The sequence below is a fragment of the Peromyscus maniculatus genome, chromosome 1 (assembly GCF_049852395.1).
Source record: "Peromyscus maniculatus bairdii isolate BWxNUB_F1_BW_parent chromosome 1, HU_Pman_BW_mat_3.1, whole genome shotgun sequence".
NCBI classification, from domain to species: Eukaryota; Metazoa; Chordata; class Mammalia; order Rodentia; family Cricetidae; genus Peromyscus; species Peromyscus maniculatus.
In genome coordinates, this window is record NC_134852.1 from 3,174,628 (window position 1) to 3,190,030 (window position 15,403).

The following is a 15,403-nucleotide window of genomic DNA, read 5'->3' on the forward strand; positions in this document are numbered from 1 at the left end:
CTCTCCTCAGCATCAGGCTTAGCCAAGAAAAGAGAAAGATTTCATACTTTATCACCCAAACAATCTCACCTGTGGATATCTGTTGATGTCAAAATATTGTGCCAGGCTCATGGATGGTGCTAACATTGGTCCTGTAATCATTACACGACATTTGATCTTACGTTTACAGGTGTAGTTAACAAGAGGTCTAAACCTTTTTGTAGTAACATATATGAATTTTTGAAATGCGTGTTTATCATGATAATTGTCTGTGAAGAAGTAAAACATTAGAGACACATTTGGTAGAAGATATAGACTCCTATTGACTTCTTCCACTGCAAAAGCCAAAGGCAGAGCAAACTGGTAGTTTTCGGGTGGTATTCTAAAAATAAAGGCACAGGATTTAGTATGGATAAGGCTCTATAGATGAATGCTTGTAGTTAATACAAGGATTATCATGCTTTCAATGTCATTTTCAGATATAGCTTGACCAATTCCCCTGTTTTTTAAGGTTGGAAAAACAGGAGATGCTTGAGAGCTTGAAAAAAAAAAACAAACTAAAAGGCTGATGAGAGTGGATGTCACAAAAATGAGAAATGTGTTCTTGTCCACTTAGACAGGGAATTTCATCTTGGCATTTTAAGTACTGGATGCACACTTGATAAATGATATGTGTGTGTATTTGTAGGAAGCTTGAGAATGCAGTTTTCCTGAGGGCCAGAAGAGGAAGCTGGATCCTGCAGAGCTGGAAATTTAAGTGGTTTTGAGGTGCCTGCCAACATGGGTGGTTGAAACTGAACTCAGATCCTTTGACAGATCAGCAACTTTTCTTAACTGAAGACCCATGTCTACAGCCCCAGTTTATTACTACTTTCTATATTCTAGATATTCTTTAGTCTAGTAAAGCCAGTATATATTATTCCATTTGTATGGGCTGCCTCTTAACACGCTCATAGCATTTTTGAATGCAAACAAAACTAGTTTTATGCAATCACACTTGTTAAAATGTGGTCTTATTTCCTGAGTTATTCTATATATTTAGATGTTTTCTCCATGTTTTCTCTATCAGAGTCATGCTTTCTAGACTTACACTGAAATTTTTGATCCTCAATGTCTATTGTAATATCCCCCTTTTCATTTGTGATTTTGTTGATTTGGATTCTCTCTGTGTGTCTTTTGGTTAATTTGGATAAGGGCTTGTCTATCTCATTGATTTTCTCAAAGAAATTTTTTGTTTGTTTCATTAATTTTTTGTATTATTCTCTAAGTTTCTAATTTTTTATTTTCATCTCTCACTTTGATAATTTCCTTTCATCTGTTCTTCCTGAGAGACTTTGCTTCTTCTTGTTCTAGAGCTTTCAGGTGTGCTGTTAAGCACTTTTGTTTGTGGCATACATGTTCAGAATTGAAATTTCATCTTGGTGCATCTTTCCTGTGATGAGTATGTAATGCCCTTATTGATCTCTTTTGATTGATTTTAGTTTGAAGTCTATTTTGTTGGATATCAGGATGGCTACACCCACTTGTTTCTTAAGACCATTAGAGGTGAAATCAATAAAATAGAAATAACAACAGACATTGAGGAAATCCAGAGAATTATCAGGTCATATTTCAAAAACCTCTATTCCACAAAACTGGAAAACCTAAAAGAAATGGACATTTTTCTGGATAGGTACCATATGCCGAAGTTAAATCAAGACCAGATAAACTATTTAAATAGTCCATAATGCCTAAGGAAATAGAAAAAGTCATTAAAAGTCGCACAACCAAAAAAAGCCCAGGACCGGATGGTTTCAGCACAGAATTCTACCAGATCTTCAAAGAAGAGTTAATACCAATACTATCTAAATTGTTCCACATGAGAGAAACAGAAGGAACATTATCAAACTTCTTCTATGGGGCTACAATTACCCTGATTCCTAAACCAAACAAGGATACAACAAAGAAAGAGAACTACAGACCAATCTCCCTCATGAACATTGATGCAAAAATACTCAATAAAATACTGGCAAACAGACTCCAAGAACACATCAAAACAATTATCGATCATGACCAAGTAGCATTCATCCCAGGGATGCAAGGATGGTTCAACATACAAAAATCAGTCAATGTAAGACACCATATAAACAAACTGAAAGAAAAAACCACATGATCATCTCACTAGATACAGAAAGAGCATTTGACAAAATCCAACAACGCTTCATGATAAAATATTTGGAGCGATCAGGAATACAGGAAACATACCTAAACATAATAAAGGCAATTTACAGAAAGCAAACAGCCAACATCAAATTAAAGGGAGGGAAACTCAAAGAATTCCACTAAAATCAGGAACGAGGCAAGGCTGTCCACTCTCCCCATTCTTATTCAATATAGTACTTGAAGTTCTAGCCAGAGCAATAAGACAACATAAGGAGATTAAGGGGATACAAATTGGAAAGGAAGAAGTCAAGCTTCCCCTATTTGCAGATGACATGATAGTATACTTGAGTGACTCCAAAGATTCCTCCCAGGAACTAATAAAGCTTATAAACACCTTCAGCAACATAACAGGATACAAGATCAACTCAAAAAAATCAGGAGCCCTGCTATATACAATGGACAAAGAAACTGAAAATGAAATCAGAGATACATCACCCTTTACAATAGCCACAAATGACATAAAATACCTTGGGGTAACACTAATCAAGCAAGTGAAGGACTTATATGACAAGAACTTTAAGTCCCTGAGAAATGAAATTGGAGAAGATGTCAGAAAATGGAAAGATCTCCCATGCTCATGGATAGGCAGGACCAACATAGTAAAAATGGCCATTTTACCAAAAGCAATCTACAGATTCAATGCAATTCCCATCCAAATACCAACACAATACTTCACAGACATGGAAAGAATAATACTCAACTTCATATGGAAAGACAAAAAACCAGGATAGCCAAAAGAATCCTGTACAGTAAAACAACATCTGGAGGCATCACAATCCCTGACTTCAAGCTCTACTATAGAGCTACAGTAATAAAAACAGCTTGGTATTGGCAAAAAAAACGGACATGTGGACCAATGGAATCAAAGTGAAGACCCTGACATTAACCCACACACCTATGAACATATAATTTTTGACAAAGAAGCCAAAAGTGTACAATGGAAAAAAGAAAGCATCTTCAACAAATGGTGCTGGCATAACTGGATATCAACATGTAGAAGGCTGCAAATAGATCCATATCTGTCACTGTGCACAAAACTTAAGTCCAAATGGATCAAGGATCTCAACGTAAATCCAGCTACTCTGAACCTGATAAAAGAGAAAGTAGGAAATAGTCTTGAATGCATTGGCATGGGAGATCACTTCCTAAATATAACACCAGTAGCACAGACACTGAGAGAAACAATCAATCAATGGGATCTCTTGAAACTGAGAAGCTTTTGTAGAGCAAAGGATACAGCCTACAAGGCAAAGTGGCAGCCTACAGAATGGGAAAAGGTCTTCACCAACCCCACATCTGACAGAGGACTGATATCCAGAATATATAAGGAACTCAAGAAATTAGACATCAAAACGACCAACAGTCCAATTGAGAAATGGGCTTTAGAACTAAACAGAGAATTCTCTGTTTAGATTGGCTTTTTACCCCGTTCATGTTTGTTTCTATCCTAGGTCTCTGTGATATCCTGATTCTGAGTCCTGGTCCTCAAGGTGGATTTCCCCTCATGGAATGGGTCTCCAGCTGTGCCAGTCATCTGTTGGTCACTCTCACAATTTCTACACCACATTTACCCCAATATACCTTGTAGGTGGGACAAACTGTAACAGCCAAACTTTGAGCAGAGCATGGAGACTACTGCAGAAGAGGGAGAGGAAGGATTGTAAGACCCAGTGGTGTAAAGAGCACCACATGAAAACACACAGAATCAACTAATCTGGACTCAGAAAGGCTCATAGAGAGTAAAAGGACCACTAGGGAGCCTATATAGGATTGACCTAGACTCTCTGCCCGTATTTTACAATTGTTTACATTGGTCTTCATTACACAGCAGGAGGATGTCTCTGACTCTTATGCCTGCTTTTGGGACCCATTTATCCTTTGGGACGGCCTGATCCAACCATGGTGATATTTTATTTGTACTATAATGCTGTGGGATAATCTGTTTGTCAAATGCTCTGATTGGTCAATAAATAAAACACTGATTGGCCAGTGGCCAGGCAGGAAGTATAGGTGGGAATAACTGAGAGGAGAATAGAGCGAACAGGAAGGTGGGAGGAGACACTGCCAGCCACCACCAGGACAAGCAGCATGTGAAGATGCCTGTAAGTCATGAGCCACAGGGCAAGGTATAGATTTATAGAAATGGATAGCTAGAAGCCTGAGCCATTAGGCCAAACAGTTTAAATAATATAAGTCTCTGTGTGTTTATTCAGTTGGGTCTGAGTGGCTGCAGGACTGGTGGGTGATAGAGATTCGTCCTGACTGTGAACCAGGCAGGACTGGAGAAAACTCCAGCTACAAATGGCGCCCAACGTGTTGGCAAGAGTTTCCACCCAAAACCTGAGTAAAAAGATTCTAAAACGGAGCTATAAACAGTTCCTAGTTGTCTCTTTCAAGTTAGCTGCAGCGTGTGTGTTTGACCTACTATCTACTATGTCGGGTTCCTGCTGTGTGTGCGCTCTACCTGCAGTATGGCAGGAATGAGGTCTCTACAAGTGGCACATTAAGCTGCGTGGAGGATTCAGCCTTTGCTAGTACAAAACAAAAAGAGGTTTCTGGGCTACACACTGCTTTTCACTGCTTCGATAGAAGTATAGACCAACTATTTCTAAGAGCTGATGTCTCCCAGAGCTGGCAGAAAACATACCACCTCCATGTTCAGAAGTTGAAGTGGGCAGAGCCAGCAGCCACAGCACCATTTCAGTCTTATAATGCTGCAGTATAAAGCAATAGGCTCAAGATAATATAAAAAATAAGCCACATAAATATGGCTACCACACAGAGAATCTGGATTATGTTCTCTTTGATATTCGTTACTGAAGAAAACCATTAGATTGAAAAAGCTGTTGAGTTCTACCAAAATGTATATTTTCAAGGTACCTTGACTTCAAAATTTGGATGTAAGGATATGTTACTTTGGAAAGGAGGCTCTGCTTTTGTTTCCACAGAAAGCAAGAGGCTGTGGATTTGTTCCAGATTAAGATACATCAGGGTTGAACATCCAAGACCCACTGAGAGGTCTCCGATGACACCATGGCCCAGATAATCCATATTCAGATGAGATTCAAGGCAACTGGCTCAGACAATACACCCTTTCAAGCTACTCCATAATCCTAAAATTTTCTTTGTGTCCCCATAAGATACAGCGCCCCCCTCCAGCAGGAAGTAGCAAGAGAAGCTAAGCCCAAATTCCCAAATATAACAAGCTGGCATTGGAGATGTGTAAAAGTTAAAACCTTACTTTAAAAAAAGAAAAGAAAAAGTGCTGGGGGATAGTCTATATGTCAAATGCTCTGATTGGTCAGTAAATAAAACACTGATTGGCCAGTGGCCAGGCAGGAACTATAGGTGGGAATAACAGAGAGGAGAACTGAGAGAACAGGAAGGTGGGAGGAGACACTGCCAGCCACCACCAGGACAAGCAGCATGTGAAGAAATTGGTAAGCCACAAGCCACGTGGCAAGGTTTAGATTTATAGAAATGGATTAAATTAAGATGTAAGAACTGGATAGCTAGAAGCCTGAGCCATTAGGCCAAACAGTTTAAATAATATAAGCATCTGTGTGTTTATTTTATAAGTGGGCTGTTGGACTGCCAGGACTTGGTGGGAGCTTGAGAGAAATTCTCAAGCTACACTATAATGTGATTTTATTTGTATGTTAATAAATAAAGTTGCCTCGGGTCAGAGCTAATAGAAAGCCATAGCAAGAGCCAGGCTGTGGTCGCATACACCTTTAATCCCAATCACAATACAGACAGATCTCTGTGTGTTCAAGGATACAACCAGCATGGAGACACATGCTTTTAATCTCAATACCAACCATAGAAGACCTGGAGGTCTGTATAGACAGGCAGTGATGAGGAAGTCATGTGGTTTGGTTTACAGCCAATGAGAAGGCAGAACAGAAAGTCAATAAAAAGACAGATACACAGGAAGGAGGTCTCTTGCTGAGGAGAAGGACAGCAGTGGCAGTCAATGGTAAGAAAGGGTTTTTAGTATCAGCTCTTAGCTACTGCTCTGACCTCTTGGGCTTTTAGCTCTGCATTTGTCTCTGTGTTTCTTATTTAATAACACTGTTAGATCTACATTTGGTGCCCACGTGGTAAGAATTCATTAAAAACTACTTGGTTGGCTTGACTTGGCCACCAGATTTCCCACCTCAGCGGGCCTGGCTCCCTGCCAGGGCCTACCTCGGCCTAGCAGACCAATAAATAGTATAGTATCTTATGGCATGTATTTCCCATTTGTAAAGCAAATGTTAAACTTCTGGTCAACTTATAGTAAGATTATACCACAGGACTGGAGAGAGCTGGTAAATGCTGTTCTGGAACCTGGGGCACAGCTACACTGGCAAATGTGGTTCAAAGAGGAAGCTAAAACATAGAAAATCAATGGAGGGCTAAAGGTACACAAATCTCTCAGGCTCAGTTTGTTGAAGAAGGCCAATATGCTGCAAGACAAACAAAATATTTATATGATGTCCAAACCCTAATTCTATGTCAAATGGCAGCCTTGAATGCATGGGACAGAGTTGAGGAACCAACAAAGAAAACTGAGTCATTTAAAATGGTTATACAAGGCTCAAAATAATCCTTCATGGATTTCTTACCAAGACCGATTTCAGCAATAAAGAGAATGGTATCGAATTCAGAAGCTAGCTAGAAGATAATCAAATGTTTGGCTTTTGAGAACTCGAATGCAGCATGCAAGAGAATAATCAGGTTGTTAAAGGCAAGATATGCACCCCTGGAAGTTTGGATTAGGGACATGTTTAATGTTGAGGTTCATGACAATGATGATATGTGGATAGGAGAAGCAATTTCAAGAGGTTTGAGGAATGTCAGATCTTTTGGATTTGGAAAGCAAGGACATTTGAAAAGGGACTGTAAACAAGACATTCCTAGAAACAATGTTTCTTCAAGGAACAATGGCAACAGAATTCCCCTTCCTTCTGGGGTATGCAGAAGGTGTGGTAAGGGAAAACACTGGACCAATGAATGTAGATCAACAAGGGTCCGGCAAGGTAATACTTTGCCTCAGTCTTCGGGTAACTCCTAGAGGAGCCTCAGGCAGGCAACAACAGCAAATCCAGCTCAGACCTTTCCTGAAGTCATAGAGAAAACTCCTACTCAGAGCAATTAAATAACCCAATGCCTATTGGAATAAACTAGCCTGCTCAGGGTAATGGAACAACTGAGACAGAGAGAACAGAAAATTCAGGAGAAACCATGAAGAATTTTTTTGGGCAAACTTCTATAAATGAACAAGGACCAAAATTAACAATAAAAATAAATGGTGTTTTGTTGTCTGGTCTGGTGGACATAGGTGCTGACATTACCATAATTGCACCAGAATTTTAGCGTTCAACTTGGCATCTTCAGGAGGTAAACATTCACCTGTTAGGGATTGGAACATTATCTCAAGTGAAACAGAGTGCAAGATGGCTCAAATGTATAGGTCCATAAGGACAGAGAGGAAAATTAAAACCACATGCAGCTAACATATCTATGAACCTGTGGGGTTGAGACCTGGTGCAACAATGGAATACTCAGATTAACATCCTTCCAACCTCAGAAACAAATCATAAACTCGCACATGTTTCTGAGAGAAATATTAGAAGATATTGTTCTAATGGGTGGTCACCAGCCATCCATATTATGCAAGAACAAAATACAACAAATGATGATCTTCCAAAGACACTTTTAATATAGTTAACAGACAAGTCTGTATGGGTTCATCAATGGACTTTAACAACAGAGAAACTCCAGGTTTTAGAAATGCTGGTAGAAGAACAGTTAAATGCTCAGCTTATTGAAGAACCAAACAGTCCTTGGAATTCTCCTGCATTTGTTATCAAAAAGAAGTCTGGAAAATGGGTAATAGTAACAGACCTGAGAGCAATTAGCAAAGTAATTCAGCCAATGGGCTCTCTACAATCTGGAATTCCTTTGTCCTTATAATTCAGTTCAAAAATCGGATTGTATGCTATTCTTTTGGTATTAATGGATTTTTCACAACCTCTCAACATATTACTGAGTCTCAGTATGCTAAAAAGTGGTATTACCTATTGAAACTGCAGAATTTATTCCTGATGAGTCAGAATTAACTTCACTATGTATTCAGTTACACAATACAATCAGGAAAAGGAGTCATGCTTCATATATAACTCATATTCAATCCCATACAGGTCTGCCAGGCCCTCTAGCACAAGGTGATGATGAGATTGATAAATTATTGATATGAAATGTGCTTGAGGCCTCAGAATTTCATTAAAAAAATCATGTCAATATTAAAGGTTTAAAAAAGATTTTTCCATAACCTGACAATAAGCCAAGGAAATTGTAAGGAAATGTCATACTTGTTCATTTTACAATCAGACGCCGTTACCAGCAGGATATAACAAAAAGAGTACTCAGAGGAAGAAGATCTGGTAGATGGATGTGTTTCACTTTGTAGAATATGGAAAATTGAAATATGTACACCATACCATTGATACTTATTCAGGATTTCAATGGGCAACTGCTTTGAGTTCTGAAAAAAACTGATTCTATAATCACTCATTTGCTAGAAGTTATAGTCATCATAAATATACCTGCACAAATTAAAACTGACAATGCCCCATCATTTGTCTCTGTTAAAATGAAACCGTTTCATGCTTATTACAATATAAAGCATATTACAGCTTACCACATAATCCTATGTAGTGGGTAGCCATTCCAGCTTTGATCTGGAAGTTTCAAGCCCCATTGAGTCTCTGGCAATTGCCATGCCTACAAAGCAGGGCCAGCGGAGGCACCCGGAGACGCCAGAGTTGGATGGGCAAGTGCTCTCTCAGTTCCCGGACCCTGAATGATGGAGGTGGACCAAGCAGAGCTCCAGAGAACAAGGCTGAAGTGCTATACACCTCCCCCAGACCCCGCAACCTACCTATCCCTTAATTTGTAAGTTACACCATTAAATAAATATCCTTTTACCTATGTGGAGTGGCCTTAATAATTTCACCAATAATCCTACAGACAAAGTAGTAATAGAAAGATCAGATAGAACTCTAAAGGATATACTAAATAAACAGAGAGGGGTAACAAAACCCCCAGAAATAGACTGCATGTGCTCTATTAACTTTGAGTTTTCTCAGTGCTAATGAGAAAGGAAAAACAGCTGCAGAGAGACACTGGATAATAGAAAAAGACTACAGAATTAAATCAGCCTATATATTTTAAAGATGTGCTGACCTCAGAATGGAAACCAGGATATGGGTTATGTTGGGGACGAGGTTTTGCTTTTGTTTCTACAGGAGAAGATAAGCGGTGGATCCCATCAAAATTGATAAAGTTTTGGTTTGAACAAGAGAGACCTTTTAATTAGAGATGATAGTTCATCATTCAGCATAACCATCCAATTTAAACTAACTTATACCATTAATACATGCCTTTTCATTTAATCAGATTATAACTTGCCAAAAAGGAACATCCCCAAAATTAGTCTTGGGAAAAGGATTTTGTTTTTGTCTTTTACAATAATGAAGGCTAAGGAATATGAAGAACACTGGACAAATGAGACAACTGAAGAAAAAGGACAAATTATCTGTCCCAAGAAAAAGAGTAAAATGATCTATTGGTATATCATGTATAAAATTTCATAACTCTTCCTAAATGTTTCTGTTTTTCTCTAAAGATTTAACACTATTGGTTTTCTAATAGTCCCAGTTCAATTAAAATTTAAAGCTGGCTTTGGAGTTGGTTAATGGCTCTCTCAATCTTTAAACTCAAGCATGTTGCTAAAAGGAAAATGCAAATTCTCTGTCACATGCCAGAAGAAGGAACCATCATTTGATAGGGTACAGGAGAAAAACCAAATTAATTAAGGGACTATTCTATTACTACTAATCTCAATTCTTTGATTCTATTCTGATTCTATGAACTTTTATTAAAGAATGAATTTTATATCAAAATTTATAAGATTTATATTTATATATTCATATTAAACTTTTTTAAGATACTAATAATGGTCATATATTATACTATTTCTAAAAAGGGGCCTTCAGCTAGCTACCTATACATGTCTTTATGTTCAAGTCTCTTATCAGTTTTCTGCAGGAAATCACGGCCAGGCCTAAGATCAACTGAAATCTCCAGGAAGAAGATGGGGCCCCACAACAACAATTCCACATGGTCAAAAATAGTACCACTGAGCTGACAAACATCATCTACATATCAGCTTTGAGCAACAAATGGCTCAGAGAAATTTTGAGATGGCTAGCCGAGATGATCCATTTTCAATGACTACTTGAATAAGGACTTGAGATGAGCCTTGAACTTTGGCATTATGCTCAAACTGGACAACAAAAGGATATAGCTACCCTTCCTAGAATTTGACAATTAATCAAAAATTTTTCTTTTCAGAATAAAGATATATTCGCCCATATCCAACAAGAAGCAATTTTTAGAATATGAAGCCCACATTCCCAAAGAGGTGGTGTGGGGCAGGTGGCTTATTGGTCTTTAAATGCATTTTGGGTCTGGGATAATTTCCATTGTTTAGGAGGTTTGATTACAAGTTGTTGTTAAGGGTTAGGAAAAGGACTAAGCAAACAGATTAGTTTTAAGGTTCTTGTTTAAAAAAAATTACTAGTTTTAAATACTTTACATGGGATTGGATTTTTTATATTGTATACAAATTATATATATTGAGATTGATATTGTTAGAAAATGCTATATGAATATTTCTAATCTTGTTCAAGATACTGTACTTATAACATTCATTTAACAATGTAATAAAATTTGTTGATCCTTGGATATTAATTATTACCAAATATTAGGATATAAAAAAGTGAAAGTTAGTAGTTAGACATTACAATCAAACTTGTAGTCACATTAGGTGTGTTTTCATGATCAAGCAGATATATTTTAGACAGAAAGGTCACCTTCGAAGCCTTCAGAGATCTACAGATTATGACATTTAAAATGTTTTAGTAACTTAGATAATTTTTCTTCTTTGTTATTGACTATGAGACATGTTGGCTCCTGGCAGTACAAACCTACTTCAGAGAAAATATGGGCATTGAAGAAACTGCATATGGAGTTAACTATCATTGTGGCAAAAGTTAGACACTGAACAACAAAGTATCCTCAAATCAACTGCTGACAAACAAGCAAAATGGACAGACAGGACATGAAACAGAGGACTACTGATTCTTGACAAAACAAGTGTGGTTGTGGTTTTAACAAAAGGCACCTTCTGAGGACAGGACAATATGGCACCATGCCTGAAGTGGCCTTTGCAATCCGAAAAGGCACAGTGCACTTTTCTTCTAAGGCAGCTGAACAGACAGTGGACTGATGACTTCTGATGTGCAGTGGAAGAGGAGCTGAAACAGTTATTCTTGAAGAGTAACTAAGCTCATGCCTCTCAATAATAGACTGGCATTTAATAGAGGCATGTGGAGAAGGAGATGGTGAGATGAAGCCACACACACACACACACACACACACACATCGAAGAACAATGGACAGCTGTATACAAAGAACATCAACAATTTCCAAAATTTAAAATCCTGAATCATGACATGACACTAGTGGAATGCACGTGTTTCTGGAACATGGAGTGCTCTCACCAAATATGAGGTCAAACTATTGACCCTGTGAACATCATAGATCACAAATGAGTCTATCAGATATGCTAAGCATATAGGCTGAAGATGATGCCCCAACACTGTAGAGAAACCTTGGGTAACTGTTCAGGCAGCTGCCTGTTTCTGTCAACTCACATTTTTTGGAAGCTGCTTGCGTGCACTTCCTGTTTTTATTTTTGTTATGTAATATTTACTTCTTAAGTCTTTGAGGGAGTTGAAGATTAAATAGTGATAGTTAAAGTTTAGATAGTTATAGTTTTCCTTGTTAAGAATTTTAGACAAGAAACTCTCTGAAGAGTAAGTGTATAAATTTGAAAGACATTATAAGATAGTTCTGTTAATAATATAAGTTAGGATAGAAAGTGAATCAGGTTCATTTTGGACTTACCAAAATAGGAGACATAATAGAATTATTTTCTCTGAATTGATCAAATGCAAATGTACTAGACATTGTTTAGGTATTTATTGCTTGTATATATGGTATATAGTTATTGTATTTTTGTATATAGTTTTTCTTATATTAGTTATAACTTTTTTCCTTTTTTCTTTTTATTTAAATAGAAAGGGGGAAATACACTGATATTTTACATGTGCTGAAATGTGATTTTATTTGTATGTTAATAAATAAATTTGTCTTGGTATCAGCGCTAATAGCAACCCATAGCAAGAGCCAGGCTGTGGTGGCATACACCTTTAATGCCGATCACAATACAGACAGATCTCTGTGTGTTCAAGGATACAGCCAGCATGGACACACACACCATTAATCTCAATACCAACCATAGAAGACCTGGAGGTCTGTATAGACAGGCAGTGATGAGGAAGTCATGTGTTTGGGTTTACAACAAATGAGAAGTCAGAACAGAAAGTCAATAAAAAGACAGATACACAGGAAGGAGGTCTCTTGCTGAGGGGAAGGACAGCAGTGGTAGTCAAGTGTATGAAAGGGCTTTTAGTCTCAGCTCTTAGCTACTGCTCTGACATATTGGGCTTTTAACTCTGCATTTGGCTCTGTGTTTCTTATTTAACAAGATTGTTACATCTACATCCAACCTTGGTGGAAAAATGGGTGCCTGCTCTCAAAGCAGCTTGATATACCAGGACTCACTAATATCCATGGGATTCCTGCCTGTATCTAAAGAATAACAGTGAAGGAGCATTGGATGTGGTGAGGTTGGAGGATAAAGGAGGGTGGACCTAGAAAGAGGGAAGGGAGGGGAACCTTTGGGTGGAATGTAAAATCAAGAAAATAAATAAATAAAAATATAGTAATAATTATAAAAAAATGAAAAAGAAACAAATACACAAAGAAGACCAAGGGAAGAAAATTAAGAAAAAAAGTCTACAAAAATTCCTTTCTTTCCATTTTGTGTTATGGAAACACTCCTGTGCATGGGACTGGTCCTAAATTGTATCTAATAATGTACTCAGTGAGACTACACTGGAGAAAACAGATTTTCCTTTTCAAAGCAGGTAGAAGTTTCACATAGCTTCTTTTTAGGGGTGAAATGTGGTGTCCAGTTGCTTCTCACAATTATGAGACATCATTTGAACTTGTACCATTTGAACCACAACAGGTCTTGGGCATTCTCACACAGTTTGGGTGAGCTTATATATGCATCAGTGCCATTGTGTCTGGAAGACAATGCTTCCTTGGAGTTATCCATCACCTTTGACTCATAATTCCGTCTGTCTCCTCTTCCACATTGATCTCTGAGCCTTGAGTTGAAGGAATTGATGAGACAACTCACTGAAGACAATGTGCTCCAAAGCTCCTCACTCTCTGCACACACTGTGCAGTTGTGGATTTCTGGGATATCTTGACAACAAGAAGCTTCTTCTCTGATGAGAGCTGAGTGATGCACTGATCAATGAGTATAGCAGAATATTATTAGGATTCTTTTTGTTTCTGAGTTCCTTAAACAGAATAATAGTACTATATTTTCCCCTATGTCTTTGACATATATACACTGAGGTTCTGGGAATCTTTATCCATGTCAGGTCGAGTTCCATTTCATGGAGCGGACTTTAAATCCAGTCAGACATTGATTGGTTAAACCCCTAATATTTATTCTATTTTTGTACTTATGTATCATGCAGGCAGGTCACTTGTAGATCACAAAGTCTGTAGCTGGATTGGTAGTTACAATTCTCCTCTGGTAGAATGCAGAATACCTTCCAGTACCATGAATGCAAGTCAGTGATGGTGAAGGCTTTCCAGCTGGACTTCTCCATGTTCAATGAAATAGTAAGTGGTGTGTTTTGCAATAAAGCTTTACCAGAAACTAGTGTGGAGTAATTCTTAGCCTTGGGAATAGCAAATGATGTTTGGTAGTTTCCATGGATGCCCTCACCAAGATATGTAATCTCTTCCCAGCATTAGATAAATATTTAGTGCAAAAAATGTCTAGCTGGGGCACTAATCCACTAATCCCCACTTTATTTGGTAATTCTATTTAGATTTCCTTCACATGTGTAAATACTTTAGGAACCTTCCAAGTCGCTGGTTTCCAAATAGTTTTCAACTGGCCTTGAGTGTGAGTTGTCCTTCTAAACACACCCACATTTACCATTTTCTGCCATTCACTCCCTATTTAATCTTCTAGTTCTAGTTTGCCCTGTGTCTCTCCATAACAATGTGTTCCATTTTCCTCTTCATGTTAGATCCTCTCCTCCCCCTGTCCCTTACTATATACTTAACTTCTGTGGTTATTCAGATGGTAGCACAAATATCAATGTTTTAGAAGCTAATAGTCACATGTTAAAGAAAACATATATTTGTCTTTTTTTTTTTGGTTCTTAGGTACATTCCTCAAGGTGATTTTCACTAGTTCCTATAATTACATGTGGATTTCTGGAATTCCTTTTTAAAAGTTTATGTATTATTTTATATCCTGACCACAATTTCTGCTAGCACCTCTCATCCCAGTACTTTCCCCCATCTCACCCCTTCCTTACCCCCATGCATTCCTCCTACTTTTATATTCAGAAAGGGTCAGGCCTCCAATGCTTATCAACAAATTATGCCATATCAAGTATCAGGAAGACTAAGCACCTTCCCTTGCATTAAGGCTGCCCAGGATTAAAAGTAGGGTCACAATGCCATCAGTGTCAGAGATAGACCCTGTTCCCACTGTAAGAAGTCCCACAAGATGATGAAGCTACAAAACTCTCACATATATGCAGAACACCTTGGTCATTATTGTGCAGGCTCCCTGTTGTTGGTTCCCTCTCTGTGAGCCCCTATGATCCCAGGTTAGATTTTCTGTGGGTTTTCTTGTGATGTCCTTGATCACTCTGGCTCCTACGCTCCTTGTTCTCTGTTTCTCTGTTTCTCTCTCTTCTCTCTCTCTCTCTCTCTCTCTCTCTCTCTCTCTCTCTCTCTCTCTCTCTCTCTCTCTCTCTCTCTCTCCTGTAGGATTCCCCAAACATAGAACAGGGTCTGACTGTAGGTCTCTGGCAATGTTCAAGAATTCCTATTTTTTAAAAACATTATTACAACTGAAAAATAACCCCTTATAATTCAAATGTACTATGATATAATTATCCATTCCTTAGTTCATGAGCTTCTAGGATGCTTACAATTTCCA

At 38.0% G+C, this 15,403-nt stretch overlaps 1 pseudogene; it reads right to left on the reverse strand.

The window, feature by feature from the left end:
* The window catches only part of LOC121820887 (vomeronasal type-2 receptor 116-like), a 32,703-nt pseudogene that overhangs the window by 12,206 nt on the left and 5,094 nt on the right, over positions 1–15,403 (reverse strand).